This window comes from Macrobrachium rosenbergii, chromosome 53 (genome assembly GCF_040412425.1).
Source record: "Macrobrachium rosenbergii isolate ZJJX-2024 chromosome 53, ASM4041242v1, whole genome shotgun sequence".
In the NCBI taxonomy this organism is placed as follows: domain Eukaryota; kingdom Metazoa; phylum Arthropoda; class Malacostraca; order Decapoda; family Palaemonidae; genus Macrobrachium; species Macrobrachium rosenbergii.
Window position 1 is genome coordinate 26,887,824 of NC_089793.1, and position 20,000 is coordinate 26,907,823.

Sequence of the window (20,000 nt, forward strand, 5' to 3'; positions counted from 1 at the left end):
AGTACTTTTGTCAGCGCACGCACCTGACGCTTTAGGGAAATATTTTTAAGCAGATATGATATATTTTTAAGGTTACTGGTTGACGAAGAAATGAACTCTACTTTAAATAGTGGGGACTGAAATAATAAAATAATTTAAGAAAGAGTGTTGGTGTTATTACAAAAACAGAAAGTTGCTCCAGATAGTTCTGATTATATAAAAATTAAAAAATGCAAAAAAAATTCCTTAACAAAATGTTTTACGTTTTATTGCAAATGGTCATCGATAAAAAGTATAGACGGCACCTTTTCCACCAAGTGCAGTTAATTGCATGAAAAATGCTGCATCTCAAAGAAAACACTGTTGATGGAAAGTGTACAGAGGAAGTAAGTTAGAGGGCCAGTTTGGATATTGTGCCACGATGAAAATGTAAGTAGAGCAGATAACAATTATTATTATTATTATTATTATTATTATTATTATTATTATTATTATTATTATTATTATTATTATTATTCCAAAGATAAAGCCTATTCACATGGAACAAGCCCACGAGGCATTGACTTGAAATTCAAGCTTCCAAAGAATATGGTGTTCATTAGAAAGGAATTACAGAAAGAAGACATCAGTTATTAGAGAAGAAAAAATTATTTAACAAATTAATAAATAAATGGATAAACACGTATAAAGTGCAAAGAGAATTGTTTTAGGGTAGTAATGCATTGCATCTTCGCTTGAACGTGAACATGAAAATATTTGAAGACGAATCGATGAAGCAGAGCTTACGGACAAAGACAACTCAGATATTGTGTTGATTTATAACCTTCCAGGTAATGACAAGAGTCAAAATTTCTTGACTTTGTGAACTTTGCGTCTGGTCAGTGCTTGGATGGGTGATCAGCTAGAAAAGACAGACGTCCGTGTGTCAGGCGTGGTGCTGGCTAGCAGCCTCATCCCATAGATACATGCTAAATGTCAGAGCCACGCTAAGAGGGGAAAATTATATAAATAAATGTTGAATGTCATTCAGGAGAGACTTTACATGAAGATTTCTTGATAAATATTCAAAAGACTTGAGGAGAAAGTGACACTTTTAGCTGATATGTATATATATATATATATATATATATATATATATATATATATATATATATAATATATCTATATATATATATATATATATATACATATATACATATACATATACAATTTTTGTCTGTGTGACCATTTAGAAATGAAAGAGTGCCGCAAAGAGGAGAAATGGATATAAATAACTGTTGATTGCCATTCTGGAGAACCTTTACATGAAGATTTCTTGATAAATATTCAAAGGAATTAAGGAAAGTGACATTTTTACCAGAAATATTTTTTAAAAGTATATTCAAAAGACGTAAGGGAAAGTGATATTTTGAGCTGAAATATTTTTTTAAATATATAGACTTAAGGAAAGTGACATTTTTGGCCGGAATATTTTTAAAAATGTATATGTTTGTGTGACCATTTACAGATGAAAGGAAAACAAATGGCTTATTCTGTTAAAGTGGGGAAAGCGTGTTATTGTGATGGAGACGCCCAGCCCTTGACGCTCCAGATAAAATAAAATATTAATTTGCTTTTGGAAGGGCCAGTTGATGGCTGTCACAATACTCCGTTTTCATTACGGGTTCTTTGGGATTGATCCACAATTCAGCGTTGGAGAGAGAGAGAGAGAGAGAGAGAGAGAGAGAGAGAGAGAGGAGGACTAATCTCTGAATCTGACGAAGTGCATTAGTCTGACAGATGTCTGACTGGGTTTCAGTGCCCTGCTGTAATGGAGAAATTATTGTCCAGTGGTCCTTGCCCATTTTTTGCTGTCGAGCATATGCTTGACATCAGCCATGAAATATGGTGTTGCTTGTGGTATTAATTCGATTTACATTTATATGTTATTGTCATTTTTACATATGGTCCTTTTACATGTTGTCCTTTTTTTTACAGAGATTTGGACTGCAGACGTCATTAACTCTATATAGTATTGGTTTATTTTATAATTGATCATGGTTTAATTCATTAGACTAGTTATTATAAAGATTTTTTCTCTCCGTCTTTTGTAAATTGGCTTTTCACTTTCATTGAATATTGAGAGAAAATTGCCATGACATACAATTATATCAAGGCTTGTTTAAACAAAATTTAAGTATGGCGTAATAGGGGCCTAGGGTTGGACATTTACTTATTAGCCTTGTTTATTGACAGTTTTTCTATTTTCAGTTTACACTGAATGAAGTCTTATCTTCTGCTGAATGAACCATTGATTATTTGTGGCTTCCTGTGCATCAGAAATTGCCTTTCATTCATTTTGGCACCTGTTTCCTAAGATCAGGACCTCAGTTGAACTTGAATTCCGTATCATAATTTCTATCTTAATTGTCCTGAAGCTTTTAGAGTGCAACTTGATTATTATTATTATTATTATTATTATTATTATTATTATTATTATTATTATTATTATTAGGCATCGGCGCCTCACCAATCTGTCAAGCCCTCTGGCTATCATTTTGTCTGACTTCTTAGGAAGTGATCTACCAAAAATATTTATTTGCACAGTTTTTATCCTAATAAGTGTTGCCAGTCTTGAGGACCAAAAAGGCACTGACAAACCAGTATCAACATGATATTAGGAAAACTTGATTTTCCTTGCACTTCATATTTTCTTGGTAGACTGACCTGGCCCCAGCCTACCTTAGTACCCATAGTCTTAATACAAGACTGCGTGCAAGATTATATACAGACTTGTAAAGCATGTATAAAGTCTTCTATAAATCTGTATATGTTGAAAGAGCTGGCTAGTCGCAGTCTTGTGTATGTATGAGAGAGAGAGAGAGAGAGAGAGAGAGAGAGAGAGCCGGTTGCTATTTACTGGAACCCGATTCTGTAAGAGAGCCCTGAGCCAGAGTCCTTGCATGTCATAATTTAAAGCCCTCTCCGTTCAGGTTGATAAGTTTAAATCAACTTTTATGACCTGTATACTTCAGTTGCCAGTTCTGCAAAAAAAAAAAAAATCTGAAGTGAAAAATTTTCTGTAACTTTTATTAGTGATTCACATGCACCCATACTCACACACACACTTTATACATATATTTTTTATATATATACATATACATGTATGTGTTTGTATATAATTTACATATATATATATGTGTGTATATATACATATATGTGTATGTATATATATATATATATATATATATTTATATATATATATATATATATATATATATATATATATATATATATATTTATATATATATATATATTATATATATATATATATATATATATATATATATATATATATAGCAAGAGAGGAGGAGAGAGAGAGAGAGTGTGTGTGTGTGTGTAAGCACACGCCCTCATTCAGAAAGGGTTATGGCACCTGTAGATACAAATCGCGTGAGTACCAGCCGTGTTCGTGAAAGAATGCTAAATATTTGTTTACCTGCTTTATACCTATTTGTGCCTGTCTCGTTTACGCCAGTTCTCTCCGCTTGGAAGTTCCCTCCACCTTCGCCTTCGATCGCAGCCATAAATCCCCACCACATTTTAGTTGGCTGTTGTCACCCCTTCATTTGAAGTCCTTGGTTTATCACCTTGATAACTGAGCCATTGAAGTGTGGGTCATTCAGACAGAAAGAACGCGTACCCTTATTGATTCGCTGCGGTCCTGTTGGTATATTAGTACGGTGGGTCCTTTTAGAGTGACACTATTGGCAGGAATTGCCCTCACTGTGTATTGAATTCTTTTCACACACACACACACACACACACACACCTGTTCAATCCTGGGATGAGGATGGGGCGATATAGGCTCTTTGTCTTATAAGTCCCTTAAACAGTTCTCGTTGTATTTTAATGATTTACTTACGTTTTTATCAGACTGTATATTACTATGTTAATCCATTTTTTCTTTTATAATAACTGATCTCTTCTTTCTATTTCCTGGGTTTGTTAAACTATTCATCAGGTGTTTTGATGTTCTCTCTCTCATCTTTCTCCTCTTCTTTCAACCAATGTAGTAGCATTCACTACTTTTTTGTAAGAAGACAAAACTGGTAAGTCTGGCCACACTGACGAGCTACCCCAAGTTAACATTCTTAAATCAGAGTTTCGAATTTTAAGTTTAATGGTTCTGGGTTTTGACACCGCTTGGCTGGGTCATATTGAATACGTTCGTTGTATGTATGTATATATGTATATACATACATACATACAACACACACACACACACACACATATATATATATATATATATATATATATATATATATATATATAATATATAACGCAGTAACCTTGGCTACGCTGATTAATTGTAACAGGAAAAGTTAAACGCTATATAAGGAAACTGTTATCACACTGACATTACGAAGGAAATACCATTTCAGTTATCTGTCTTCGTTTAAGATCTCATTTTCTAGAAGCATATTTCCGTCGCCAGCACCTGGGAGCGCTTTTCTGACTTTTGTCTGTCAGCAGGTTCCTCTCTGTTCGCAAGAGCGATTTGCACTTAGATTACGGGAAGTCGCTGTTTTTGGAGCAGAGAAATGATAGATTGCGCCACTTACTGGGAAAACTTGCTCGTACTATTCTTGGGTCGGATGGCTCTGTCAGGTTAGGGAAGTTTTGTCCCGTCGTGAGTGGAAGGTTGCCAGATACGGAAAGTTCTGTCCTGTCGTGAGTGGAAGGTTGCCAGATTACGGAAGTTCTGTCCTGTCGTTAGTGGAAGGTTGCCAGATTACGGAAGGTCTGTTCTGTCGTGAGTGGAAGGTTGCCACTCGACAGGTGACTGGAACCCTTGGGTCTTCCTTGCCTGGAGACTCTTTAGCTAAAAGAGCGATCCTACAGATGTGATGTGGATGATGAATGTATATTTATTATCATCATTATGATCAACGCCTTCACAGCAGCGTGACGCAATGGGCCTCTGAAAGTCCGCCACTCATTTCTTTCCGGTGTTTTGTCTTTCCCAAACCTCCACCCTCCCTTTTCATAGTTCTCATTCAGTTTATAAACATGCATATACGAGTATATATATATATATATATATATATATATATATATATATATATATATATATATATATATATATAATATATATATATATATATATATATATATATATATATATATATATATATATATATATAATTACCATAACCAGCAACACTGATATCCATTCGCAACTTTGGGCCATGGGCGACGGGCCGGAAATGGTCCATGGACCTAGCAAAACATGATTTGTTCATTTCAACACTAAGCAACGGCGCCCACGTTGGCTGAAGGTATCTTTCAACGTTGGAATGTCGAGTTGAAAAATATAAATTATGCATCTCAATAATTTTTACCCTCCCTCAACGCACCTGGGTCGCTGAATAACTCAGACCATTAATTATGAAGACTTATGGTGTTGCTATTGATTATGCTTATTAATTATTTGTCCTCTTGAAGATTAACTTTAGCAGATGCTTCATCACAGTAAAGAAATACTTGTAATGCTTTCACGCTGAACAAGGCTGTTTTTCATGTGCAAGGTAAGTTTTCACTTTGATAAATGACATTGATCAAATAACCCCCCCCCCACTTGATTTAATGGCATTTGTTCTTGTCAAATGGTTTTATGGCCATTGATTACATGTTTAGTCTTGCTTTTTTATGAGCTGGCCACCTCCCGGCTCAGTATTCATGCCTCCATTTATATGCAGACAGGCAGAACACACGGAACTGTTAAGGGGAAATTCTTTTGCGTCGTTACTCTGTGGTGTTAGGGTGTATTTTGTCCTGACAAACTTTGACTGTCAGGTTCTGGGTAGCTGATTGTATTGTCAGGTTCTGGATAGCTGACTGCACTGTCAGGTTCTGAGTAGCTGATTGTACTGTCAGGTCCTGGGTAGTTAATTGTATTGTCAGATTGTGGGTAGCTGACTTTACTGTCAGGTTCTAGGTAGCTGATGGTACTGTCAGGTTCTGGGTAGCTGACTTTACTGTCAGGTTCTAGGTAGTTGACTGCACTGTCAGATTCTGGGTGGCTAATTGTACTATCAGGTTCTGGGTAGCTGACTGTACTGTCAGGTTCTGGGTAACTGATTATACTGTCAGGTTCTGAGTAGCTGACTGTACTGTCAGGTTCTGGATAGCTGACTGTACTGTCGGGTTCTGGTTAGTTGACTGTGCTGTCATGTTCTGGGTAGCTGATTGTGCTGTCAGGTTCCGGGTAGCTGACTGTACTGTCAGGATCTGGCTAGCTGATTATACTGTAGGGTTCTGAGTAGCTGACTGTACTGTCAGGTTCTCATTAAGATAAGCAAAATTAGTTAGGTTGGGTATGTTAGTTTGTTGGGCATACTGCAGTGTTCCTTTCTAAAACTGCTATATAGCCAAATAAACAATTCAAGCAAACATTAAGAGAAGGTAAATGTATGTGTTTGCTTCATGAAAAATTTAGTTGAATTTTTTAAAACGGTTATACGAAGCCAATCACCTTTTTCAGTTAGAAAGAGCTGCCAGTTTGAAAAACGCCAGTAGTCTTCTTCACGTACATACCCGAATCTGTCAGTCATTCGCGCTATTTCAGAGGTTTTCCTTGACTCAGCAATTAAACTGTGGGTCGTACAATGATTAGCTAAAATTTTGGCAGAGAATTTTCAACGATGGACGCAAAGTCATTCTCGGTGTTGGGATGATTTGGAAATCAAACAGCAGCAGCGTCCTAAAATATTTTCCTCTTTTCTTCAATGTGGAAGAAACTGAGCAAATGCTCTCGTATATTTCTGAGAGGAAGCCACTGTTATGATGCAATGCTTTTTGCTGAATAGTACGCAAGCTTTTACTAAATCTCTAGTAAAGTTCAGTCCACAGTTAGCTTATTATGAAGTGTTGTAGATAATGTACGTATCTCATAACAGCGGAAAAGCAAACGTGAATGCCATAAATATGTGTGTATATATATATATATATATATATATATATATATATATATATATATATATATATATATATATATATATATATATATTATACAGAGAGAGAGAGGGAAATGTATTTTTATTCTCTATAGAGAACGGCAGAAATCGGAAAGAAAAATATAGCATTTATTCTTTTCAAAGTGTGATTCCTCGCCTAAAGTCGATTTCTGTCGATCTTTGGAGAGAGAGAGATCGTGAGAGTGTGTATGTGTGTGTGTGTTTGTGTGTGCAACATTATTATGCGAAGATGCTAATAAAGATAACACCATCATATTTGACATACTAATTGAGAATCTTTGACATTTTAAGATAACTCTTCAAATCAGGCCTTGGATCTCATTCTCCACTGAGACCCACAAAGGCCTGGAAGTTTTCAGGGCAAACTGACTATTTTTGCAATTAGGAATCTTCTATCATTTATTATGGGGGGTTTTAACCCGTTGCAAAATGTGTTCTGATGTTCTTATGATCTTTATGATCTCACGAGAGTCTCCTTCCTCGTTTGCGTAGTCCCCCATTGAAGCATCTGGAAACTAATACGCCAAGGACTTCACTCCATGTTCATTTGCATAGTTTATTCATGAAGTTGACACAGCTATTGCTCAAACTCTCCTCCCGCCCCCTCCAGGCATCGGACGATACATAGAATATTTTTCCTCTTCGTTTATCTTAAACCCCCTTTTGTCAAAGTTCAGGACGAGGTCTAATGGCAATTTGAATATCCTATGAATATTTTAAAAAGAGATGTACTCTCGGAATTAATTATGTTTGTGGCTGGTAAGTACTCTTAATCTACTATACATACATAAGTACACACAGGCACACACGTATATATATTAAATATGTATGTGTATACATATATATATGTGTAATGTATATATATATAGATATAGATATAAAAGTATATGTTTATATATACATATATACACATATAAACATATATATGTTTGCATATATATACATATATAGTTAATTTGATTTCCCATGGTTAACTTCCGTCCAGATATGACCCGTGTGTGACCTCGCCTCCTTCCATCGTAACGTGGCCGTTTCCCCGGAAAGTGACCGCAGAGAGAGAGAGAGAGAGAGAGAGAGAGAGAGAGAGAGAGAGAGAGAACGACCGGAAGTGGAATCATGTATTTGATGGAATCTAATGTTTGCACTTTTTTTCTGTGGCTGGTAGGGGGACTGGTGGAGTTTTTTTTTTTTTTTTCAGGAAGGTGAACGATTGACGTTTCAAGAAAACTTGCTTCATCATCTTTCGCGATTTTTATTTTTTACAGCGTTTCCTGTGCAGTTAAACGCACCTATCATGGGATGCTCAAATGGTAAATTTTTTAATAACACTGTCTATTCTTCCCCCTCCCCCTCTCCCCCCTTTCCCCGGTCTCCTCCTCCTCCTCCTCCTCCTCCTCCTCCTCCTCACCACTCGGCGTTCTAAGATGAGTGATACACGTTCTGCCACTTTTCTGGTGATTTGCGGTGATTTTCTGATCCTCTTTGGCGATTCAATGCAATTTCCCCGTCGCTTTTAGTTGGAAAACCGACGCGTTTAGGGCTAAGTTGCGTCTCCCCGGCTAATTGTAGACTACGGATGTCTCTCTGTGAGATGGATGACTTTATAATGTCTCTTTCCTCTTTTCCTCTCCTTCCCCTTGATTGATGCACGGCGCTTACGTGCTTATCGAGTGTCTGTGAGTAAACGCGCTCTCTCTCTCTCTCTCTCTCTCTCTCTCTCTCTCTCTCTCTCTCTCTCTCCAACCGAAGATCTTTGGTATTATAGCCTTTTATACGCATTATATTATATATATACATATATATATGTATATATATATATATATATATATATATATATATATATATATATATATATATATATATATATATATATATATATATGTATATATATATATATATATATATATATATATATATATATATATATATTGACGGAGAATTTAGGATGCTATAGCGAGCTTTAGATATCGAAGTAGAATAGACAATGAAACGATGGGAGAGACTACTACTACTACTAATAGTACTACTGCTACTTCTACTACTACTACTACTACTACTACTGTTATTATTTTTATTATTATTATATGCATTCCCACTCTAAAACAATTCTTGTCTTTTACTAATTTACTTATATTTTTATGTAGTTATTTATTAAATTATTCATTGATTTTTTTTCTTTGTTAATAAGTGATCTCTTCTTTCTGTATTTCCTGTTATCTTCTGTAACTTCTTTCAGATGAACACCATATTCTTTGGAAGCTTGAATTGCAAGTCAGTGGCCCCTGTGGGGTTGTTCCGTACGCAAAATGGGTTTATAATAATAATAATAATAATAATAATAATAATGATATATTATTATTATTATTATTATTATTATTATTATTATTATTTTTGCAGTTAGTAAAGCATAGATAGGTTGATGAAGTTTACTTAGAAGTGAATAAGAACATTCTGAGTAATCAAAACAAATTGATGAATTTCTTAAAAGAAGCTTAAGGAAGTTCAATAAGGGGCAGGTCGAGGTTAATGAATTGTTGAAATGTTTCGTATGAAGACATTTCTTCCTGGGATGTCTTGAACTTATGCGGTTTTCGTGAGCTTAAAATTAAATAGGGAGTTGAACGTTCACCCAGTAGCCTCTTGTGAGGCTGACATACAAAAGTAATGCTGCTCTCAGTAATATCCTTTTAATGTCAGTTTTTTTTTGTTTGGTTTAACCCCCTCTGGCGTTACTCGTTTTAAGTCTGAAGCATAATCATCTTTGGTCTGAATTAACTGAAGTCGTGTTTTTTTTATGGGTCTAAGGATGCTTAGTTAACTAACTGGCTGGGATTTTAATTTTCATTTTAATTTTAATCATCGTCACATCTCCATGATCAATATTTTTATCATTGTCCTCAATATTTACTTTGTTATAAAATTGTGTTAAAGATTAAGATTGAAATATAATCATAATAAACATCATCGTCATCATCATTATTGAGTTTTTTTTACGAATTCGTTCATTTAAAAAAAAAAAAAAGGAATGGTGTTTTGCCCTTTTTATGGGCCTAAGGATGCGTAGTTAACTACCTGACGTCGATTTTAATTTTAATTGTTATCATTATCACCCTCATCATTTTATTATCATTGCCATCATTATTGTTTTTGTAACAAATTCGTTCATTTCTGTGAAAAAGAACTGGCGTTCTAGCCGTAAATAAGAGATTTTTTCTACTTAATATATTCTTGAACTTATTTTTTCCCATCATAGTTTAATATGCCGTTCGAGACTTCGCAGCTACATTGCCTCTTCCTGGCAGTGTTACGTAACGCCTTATTGCGGTGGTATTATAACATTTCATCGTGCGTAAAATATGCTTGCTGATTGGGTGGGCCACCTGATGAAGTCGGCTTGCCCTTGCGTGTGTGTGTGTGTAACTTACTGTACACAATAAAAGAGAAATTCTCAGTCAGTGTGAATGCTATTAAAATGAGATTGTTAGGAAAAAATGCAAGAATGCAGTTCCAGTTGGATCTTGCAAAGGGTCAGCAAGAAGAGAATGATCCAAAAATATCATATACAGTATATAATATAAATATATATATATATATATATATATATATATATATATATATATATATATATATATATATATACATTATACATATATACATGTGTATATATACTGTATTGACTTCTGTATAATTCCGTACACAGTCAGAATAATGACAATGACGGAAGATAAGGGTAACTTCAAAAGGAAAAATATAACTTCATCATGTACATTTTAGTATCTTCTTTTATTCCTACCTCCACCATCCACCCACTTTCATCCCTTTCAAACATCCCTCCCCCTCTCTCTCTCTCTCTCTCTCTCTCTCTCTCTCTCCCACAAGCTTTTACGGCTGATCTTGAAGCCCGTCATCTTGCGAAGAAGGGTTCCGCGAAGAACTAGCTGCTATTCATCAGGCTTCGTCATAATTCCCGAGTTATACAGGAAGTCACCTCAGTCCCTGGAGCAGCGACCATAAAAATAAGTCTGAATTTAGGGAGACGTCAATTGGAGTTTGCGCCGAGACTTTTAAAGTTTTTTAAGCCGGAGTTTTTTTTTTTTATGAGCGGAGGAGTACGTTTAGTACTGTGCGTCGTTCCGTAACCGCTGCTTAAAAGCTGAGTCTCGTGTACAGCACAACTTTTACATTACTTCTGTTGGCTCTTGGTCTCGTGGTAACTCGTTGCTGCTCGCACCAGACGACCAAGGTCTGTTGTGGGCTAGATTAGTTTTTCACACCGGTAAGAAATTACACACACACAGGAGTTTCTAAATGAGACATTTTTACGATTACGTAGTCTTCCCGAGATGCCATTGATTTTGTTAGTAGGAGGTTGATGACATATTCTTTTTTTATAATTTATTGCAACTTCAGTTTTGAAGACGTTTGTGGTTGCAGAAGCAGCCGGTCAACAGTATCCAGTAGAGTATAATTTCTCTCTCTCTCTCTCTCTCTCTCTCTCTCTCTCTCTCTCTCTCTCTCTCAAGAATTCACGTTTCCCGTGTCTTTTCAATTGAGAACACAAGAGAGGGTAATATGAAATGCTGGCATAGACACAAGAACGCGTAAAATATCGGTATTTTTTGCGTGGCATGAAATCTAAACCATAATTTGTATCAAGGTTCAAGGTTCACTTTTTTCTCGAGCAAGTTTTCAAGGTTAACCCATAGAGGGTATATATCTGGAGATGCTATTTGTATATCATTAATACTGTGGTCTTCCAGCAGGGCGGCATTGTACAGCCTTGTGGGCATCTTGAAAGGTTTGGTAACCGCGCAAATTGAACAGGGGCTTAGTGCGATTGTGATTTTCTTTATCCTGATGTTTAATGAGTAAATGTTTAGTGAATGTTTAGTGAGTGTTTAGGGTTTAGTGAACGTTTAGTGAGTTAGTGCTTAGCGAATGTTTAGTGTTTAGGGTTTAGTGAATGTTTTGTGAATGTTAATGAATGTTTAGTGTTTAAGTATTCAGTGAATGATTAAGGAGTGTTTAGGGCTTAGTGAATGTTTTGTGAATATTAGTGAATGTTTAGTGTTTAAGTATTCAGTGAATGACTAAGGAGTGTTTAGGGCTTAGTGAAAGTTTTGTGAATGTTAGTGTTTAGTGAGTGTTTATGGTTTAGTGAATGTTTTATGAATGGTAGTGTTTAGTGAATGTTAATTGTGTAAGTGTTTAGTGAGTGTTCAGGGTTTAGTGAGTGTTCAGTGTGTACGTAAGTGTTTAGTGAGTGTTTAGGGTTTAGTGAGTTCAGTGTGTAAGTGTTTAGTGAGTGTTTGGGGTTTAGTGAATGTTAGTGTTTAGTGAATGTTTAGAGTGTAAGTGTTTTGTGAGTGTTTAGGGTTTAGTGAGTGTTAGTATCTAGGGAATGTAAGTATTCAGTGAGTGTTATAAGTTTAGTGAATGTTTGTGAATGTTAGTGTGTAGTAAAAGTTTAGTCTGTAAGTATTCAGTGAACGTTTAGTGAGTGTTTAGGGTTTAGTAAATGTTTAGTATGTAAGTGTTTAGGGTTTAGAGAAAGTTTTGTGAATGTTAGTGTTTAGTGTGTAAGTGTTTAGTGAGTGTTTAATGACTGATTAGTGACTGTTCAGTGTTGAATGAGTGTTTAGGGGTTCAATGAGCATTTAGGGTTTAGTGAGTATTTAGTGTTTAATGAGTGTTTAGGGTTTAGTGAGTGTTTAGTGTATAGTGAGTGCTTTGTGAATGTTTAGTGTATAGTGAGTACTTAGTAAATGTTTAATGTATAGTGAGTGCTTAGTGAATATTTAGTGAGTGTTAAGTGTTTAATGAATGTTTAGGATTAAGTGAGTGTTTAGTGAATGTTTACCGTTGTTTAGGGTATAGTGAGTGTTTAGTTTCATGAGTGTTTAGTAAGCTTTTAGTTTATAGTGAGTGCCTAGTGAATGTTGAGTATTCCGTGATTGTTTAGTGTTATTAAGTGGGAGTGTATAGTAAGTGTGAGTATTTAGTGAGTAGGAGTGTATAGTAAGTGTGTGTGTGCTTAGTGAGTGTGAGTGTATAGTAAGTGTGAGTGTTTAGTGGTGTAAGAGTATAGTGATTGTTAGTGTCTAGTGATTGTACATTACTGTTTAGTGGCTATATGCAAAGAAAGTCCTGTAATTTACAGGAACCATTTATGCTAGACATTGCTTAGATCTAAGAGTAGATCCTTAGGCCTTGACCACAATGGTTGGAGCCCTTAGGCCAACCTGTTTTTGTAAGGTAATTTTTCTCTGTGAAATTGGGTCAAGTAATATAATAATAATAATAATAATAATAATAATAATAATAATAATAATAATATATATATATATATATATATATATATATATATATATATATATATATATATATATATATATATATATATATATTACTCACGTGCAAATCATTTCAGCTTTCCTTTGAATGGCTTCAAGAAAATGAAAGGAGAGATGTGTGTGTGTTTTTTTTTTTTTTTTTTTTTTTTTTTTTTTTTTTTTTTGGTCGAGCTTATTTTAAGCATATTGGTGGTATTGTGATATGCAGCTCGGAGATTTTTATGTAGAAACTTTCTCCATCGTTGGGAGGTTAAATCCTTGTAGTGTATTATTATTATTATTATTATTATTATTATTATTATGTATTATTATTATTATTATTATTATTATTGAAAAGATGAACCCTGTTTATATGGAACAAGCCATTATTATTATTATTATTATTATTATTATTATTATTATTATTATTATTATTATTCAAAAGATGAACCCTATTCATGTGGAACAAGCCATTATTATTATTATTATTATTATTATTATTATTATTCAGAAGATGAACCCTATTCATATAGAATAAGCCCACCAAAGGGGGCCATTGACTTTAAATTCAAGCTTCCAAAGAATATTATGATGTTCATTAGAAAGAATTAACAGAAGGTAATGGGAAAATGGACATATGGATTATATTACCCCTTTGTGTGTGTGTTCATGCATGTTTGAGTATTAAATAAAGCCGTACATGTTCTGCCATAATCCTGCATATTGGCAGCAAGCAAACATTCCGAATGACGCAGGAGCATCCCGCATATTGTCCACGAACAAGAAGGCAAAAAAAAAAAAAAAATGTAGAGGCTTTGGTGCAATTATGCCCGGCGACCAATTTGGTGGGTATGACCGGGAGCTGCTTTGTGCCCTGTTCCTGTTCGACATGCCACGTCGACGTCAGTTCACCACTTTGCATTATAAGTATGAGTTTCCAAGGAAGGAAGGTGCAATGCAACTTGAAGAGAAATGGCTGCTTATAATGGTTTGCAACTTTGGAGAGAAATGGGTTTATGCTATGGTTCCCCGCCCTTGTGTGGGGCTCACAAGAGATCATACTCGTATTATTATTATTATTATTATTATTATTATTATTATTATTATTATTCAGTAAATGAACCTATTCATGTGGAACAAGCCCACCAAAAGGGCCATTGACTAGAAATTCAAGCTTCCAAAGAAAATTTTGGTGTTCATTACGAAGAAGTAAAAGAAAGTCAAGGGAAATGCAGAGAGAAATCTCATTTATTAAAAAAAAATAAATTAATAAATAGATATATTGTATTAAAATGCAAGGAGAAAAGTATTAGGGTAGTAATGCATTGCATCAGATGAAAGGCTTTAATTTTTTATGTTTTTTAAATTTTTTTTCCTTTGTTATTCATGCATACCAGTAGCGTCTAGAAGCCGTTGATGGAAGCTGAAACGCGTGACGGATACGCGTCATGTACGTCTTCGTTCGCGGTTGATGTAACGTACTATATATACTTAACCTAACGTTACCTTGGCTTGTGTAACATTACCTTTGCCTTGCTAAGCTTTGTTTTGACCTAGCATTATATTATATATATATATATATATATATATATATATATATATATATATGTGTGTGTGTGTGTGTGTGTGTGTGTGTGTGCACATATATATATATATATATATATATATATATATATATATATATATATATATATATATATATATATAGACCTGCACGCTGCCTTAACAGCGTAAAAAGTAAAGAGGAGACAACATATCGTAATGGTCTGGTCTGGGAATACGAAAGCAAGAGAGAACTATTCTTACCAATTGTATTTTACAAACTCAATTTCCACGGCAACGAAACGCAATGAGGAAGTAGTGGGATTAAAGTCTGGGAAATGTCATCATCCAAATCGGTTCGTCTGGAATAGCAAATTGTTATAAACAACGGAGCCTGTTAAATAAGCTCTCTCTCTCTCTCTCTCTCTCTCTCTCTCTCTCTCTCTCTCTCTCTCTCTCTCTCTCTCTCTCTCTGCCCTGGAGTCTTGTGTCTAGCTCAGATCACTGTCGACAACAAAGGCCCCTAATTCATCACTAATATGTAGGCTTACAAGGAACTGTTTCTCCTTAATTATTTATTTGCAAAGATTCTTTATTTATTATTTTTTTTTATTTATTATCGAAGATTCTTTGTTAATTTTTTATTTATTTTCAAAAATTCTTTATTTTTTATTTATTTTAAAAGATTCTTTATTTGTTAATTTTTTATTTTAAAAGATTCTGTATTAATCTTTTAAATATTATCAAAGATTCTTTATTAATTCTTTATTAGCAGATATTCTTTATTAATTCTTTATTTATTTTCAAAGATTCTTTATTAATTCTTTATTTATAGCATTTTCAAAGAATCTCTATTAATTCTTTATTTATTTTCAAAGATTCTGTATTAATTCTTTATTTATTATAAAATATTCTTTATTAATTCTATATTTATTTTCAAGGATTTTTTATTAATTCTTTATTTATTTTCAAAGATTCTGTATTAATTCTTTATTTATTATCAATTATTCTTTATTAATTCTTTATTTATTTTCAAAGATTCTTCATTCATTTATTTTCAAAGATTCACGGGAAACTTGAGTCATTTGAAAGTTATTGATTCCTTGCATTGCTTTCGTAGTCATTTATCCACTTTTCTTAATTTTTTTTACTTAATTTCAATACTTCATTTTCGTAATCTTTCCTCGCTGGTAGAAAATCAGAACATTAGATGGAATATTCTTAATATATGCGTGGGTTTAAGTTCAGTAAGGTAATCCAGTTTCCTTTCATTTCCAGGTATGTTGATTTCGAGACAATGCTGTCTTCTGTCTGTGTCCATATTATAATGCCCAGTGCGGCATACTTTTCGAGCGCGGCGTACTTTCGAGTACGGCATACTTGGGAGCAAGGCGTACTTCTGGGTGCACAAAGTAAGTTGTATTGCTTTATTCGTTGGGCTTCCTGACAATCCTCAGCTTAGCGTGTTTGTTCAGGGTCAGGTTTTGTTTGTTTCTTCTACTATGGTAGGGCAGTGAGAAAATGTTAGATGTAAGGAAAAAGAGTTTAGGTGGAATTATATTTATATAATAATATATATATATATATATATATATATATATATATATATATATATATATATATATGTATATATATATACATATATATAGGTATATATGTGTGTAGATACATATGCATACATACATTTATTCATAGATATGTATGTATATATACATACATATATACATATATATACATATATATATATATGTGTATGTATATATTATATACATATATATATATATATATATATATATATATATATATATATAAATATATATATATATATATATATATATATATATATATATATATATATATATATATATATATATATATATATATAGTCAAGGAGCAGAATACTCGATTCACACTTCCTTTATTGTTTCCTACGTTTCGTGATTCATAATCACATCATCAGAAATTCTATGGAAAATTAAATAAATTAATAAAAGTACTGAACGGCTAAAACTGAATTACGTTAAAACATTAGTCACTAAAAATCTATAAAGGCTGTTCAAAATTACATACAAGAGCACACTTAAATACATACACACAAAGCTTAAAATCACGTTACACACGGACACATATGGTTACACAAAGAGCACATTAAAAATAGCAAAATCACAAAACCCTCAAAATAAAAAAAGAATAAAAGTTGTCTAATTTTAAGAAAATTCTTTTTCTCTTTCCAATAACAGAGAAACAAACAAAGACAGTAATATACTTATAAAAAAAGCAGAAGATGCTCACCTTACAATGCAAACGATAGAACCACACTAACAGTAAAATAAAAATATATACAGAAAAAACAAAACAAAAAGATCAGAGGTACAAATAGTAATAACCTGGCAAAAACAATGGAATTGAGGTAGTGTGCGTGTTTAATGGGGAACCCGTAGTTTAATGTTTAAAGACTCAGTATCTGCAGTTTCTGTTGGTTCTGTGCCTGGCCAATAACTTTGAAATCATCATAATTTATCTGTGTTTTGCACTTGGTGGCATGATTTCTTATGGAGGATAGCTCTGGATTGGAGAGTCGGCATCCAGTTCTATAGCTCACCCCCTTATGAGAGTCGGCCTGACCTGAGAAGCCGCCTGGTGGATCAACATATGTTCCCAGACTACATCTGGGACAGAAGTATATTCATAAACAACACCAGACGACATCAAAGAGGCAGAGCTGATCTTTAAACCCGAAAGAATGAGCCGATTGTCTTTGGATTTTTCAGGATGAGTTTTGATGTCAATATTTAAAGTACCTCTGAACGATCCTAATGAATCCTTCTAAAACTATCATGTGAAAATGGGAAAACGGCGTATATAGGGAGTTTAGGGACATTAAAATTTACTGTAGGGCTGAATGATTTGTTCAGTAGTCTGGAAAGAATTCTATAGAATGTTTTGTGTGGAAAGCAATTATTGTTAAAGTATTGTTGCAGGAAAAGTTTCTTCATGAAAAAGGCCCAATTAGAAGTGAGAGTTAAAGCACGAGTGTATGAGTGTGGACAGAGTTAAGTTTGAAATTAAAAAAGCAGGAGCTATAAAAGTTTGACCCAAGACCAGTAAACGTTCTTTTTCTAAAAACAGTAGTATTGAAACGGTCGTTTTCTTTGAAAATCAAAATATCTAAAAGGCCAGTTTAGAATCCTGTTCCTTCTCCAAGGTAAAAGTGATGCTACTATGACAGGCATTGGCAAAATCAAGAAATCGGTCAGAATCGGTTTCATGTTTAAAAACAAGCAAACGTATCATCTACGGATCGAGAGTAAAAAAGAGGGCGATAGGCCAAGGGACATTCTTCAAGGATGTGCTCCTCCAGGGAGCACATAAAAATGTTCATAAAGGTTGGTCCTAATGGACTTCCCATGGCCATGCCTTCTATTTGTTTAAACAGTTTTCCATTAAATACAAAAGGCCGTGTCACGCACTGCTAGTTAAGAGCGATTTAAAAAAGGGGCGATTAAAATTACAGCAAACCGAATCAGGATTAGGAAAGAGCTTATCAAGGATAATAGTAATAGTTTCTCTAACAGGAACATTTGTAAATAGTGATTCTACGTCTAGACTTGTCATAAATAAATCAGAGTCTTGATACAAGATACGGTCTTTGAATTGTTCTGAATTTTTTAAGGTATATTGGTTAGTGGTCAAGGGTTCCAACAGGGTACAAAGGAATTTAGCTTCTTAAAGTTTTGGGGCATTGTACAGAAACAAGGATAGGGCGAAAAGAGGAACATTGGTTTTGTGAATTTTGGGGAAGGCCATACAGAATCCCGAAAAAGAGCCAGTAGAAAAGAGATCTTGGTATACCTTCTCATCTATGATTTTCTCATTTTTAGTGTTCTTGAAACCTATTGATTTGTCTTCTACTTTAAAAATTGCTTGGTAATTTGGCAATCCTATTTCTTGAAATTTAGTGCTATCATTAAGAATCACATTCATTTTGTTAATGTACTCGGACTTGTCTACAAATTACAGTTCCCCTCCCCTTATCAGAGCCTAGTAATAATCAAATCGTCTCGTTTGGCTAAGGCTTTTAGGGTTACAAGGTCACTCTTTCTAAAGGGGCCCAGTGGGTTTTGAGTCTGGAAAAAGCACCATGGAGACAACGACATCAACTCATTTTGAAGTCTGCTTAGATCGTGACACAAATTAAGATTTTTTAGTCTATGGAACAAGAATTCGAGGGCAAATAGAATTGGCAAAAAGTTTGGCTTATAATGGGGTAAACAAAAGTCAATCAAAAGACAGAAGGAACTCCTCACGTTTTGACAATACATATTTAGAAAAGTTAAATACTGTCTTGTGATAGCTATGGATTTAGGTAATACAATTCCTAGGTGGGAAGCTTTTTTTTTTTTTGTTATGTCGTCTCTGAGTAGTATTGATAAAATGTTGAATGCTGTCATTGAACAGTTTGGTAAAATAATCCTATCAACAATAGAAAAGACTCAAGCACCTCATTACGGAAGGTATTGGATAAGCTTGTTCAAACGTTCAGTGGCTTTCTGTTTACAGCTTATTTCGTAGTTTAATAAATATTTAGTGGTATCAATATAAAACTGTGAACGATAGAGACTTCTTATACACCATGAATTTAATGAAATTAGGAATAACATTATTAATTCGACAGTATTGTAGGAAATCTAAATCTAGGCTTACTTTTTCTTTCTTTTTGAACCAATTTTTCAACTGCGACATTTGTGAAGGAAGGCTGGGTGTAACGTGTCCTCACAAACTGTTGAAAGTTGTTGTAACCTCTGATCCGTAGTCGAAAAACAGAAGAAAAGCGAAGAATACAATTCAGCACCATACTAATAGAACTCTAACGGGCGGCCAGTAAACATCACACAAATCTAGCAGATTCGATGCAGACACAAATTGTAGTCAAGGGCAGGAATACTCTGGAGATTCACACTTCCTAAAAAATCTTAATTTGTGTCACGATCTAAGCAGACTTCAAAATGAGTTGATGTCGTTGTCTCATGGTTCTTTTTTCAGACTCAAACCCACTGGGCCCCCTTTTTTAGAAAGAGAGTGACCTTGTAACCTAAAGCCAGCCGACAGAGACGATTTGATTATTACT

General features: G+C 34.2%; 1 protein-coding gene across 11 annotated transcripts in view; it reads left to right on the forward strand.

Moving 5' to 3' along the window:
• LOC136834372 (basic helix-loop-helix ARNT-like protein 1) overlaps positions 1–20,000 on the forward strand; it is a 509,755-nt gene that overhangs the window by 434,406 nt on the left and 55,349 nt on the right. The window contains exon 2 of one of the 11 annotated variants that reach the window (XM_067096925.1): positions 16,151–16,284. The exons of 9 other annotated variants lie outside the window; for them this stretch is intronic. The gene's annotated coding sequence lies outside the window, so the exon portion shown is untranslated. Of the gene's footprint in view, positions 1–16,150; positions 16,285–20,000 lie in introns of those variants that run through there. One more of the 11 variants, XM_067096922.1, reaches the window with a different exon arrangement.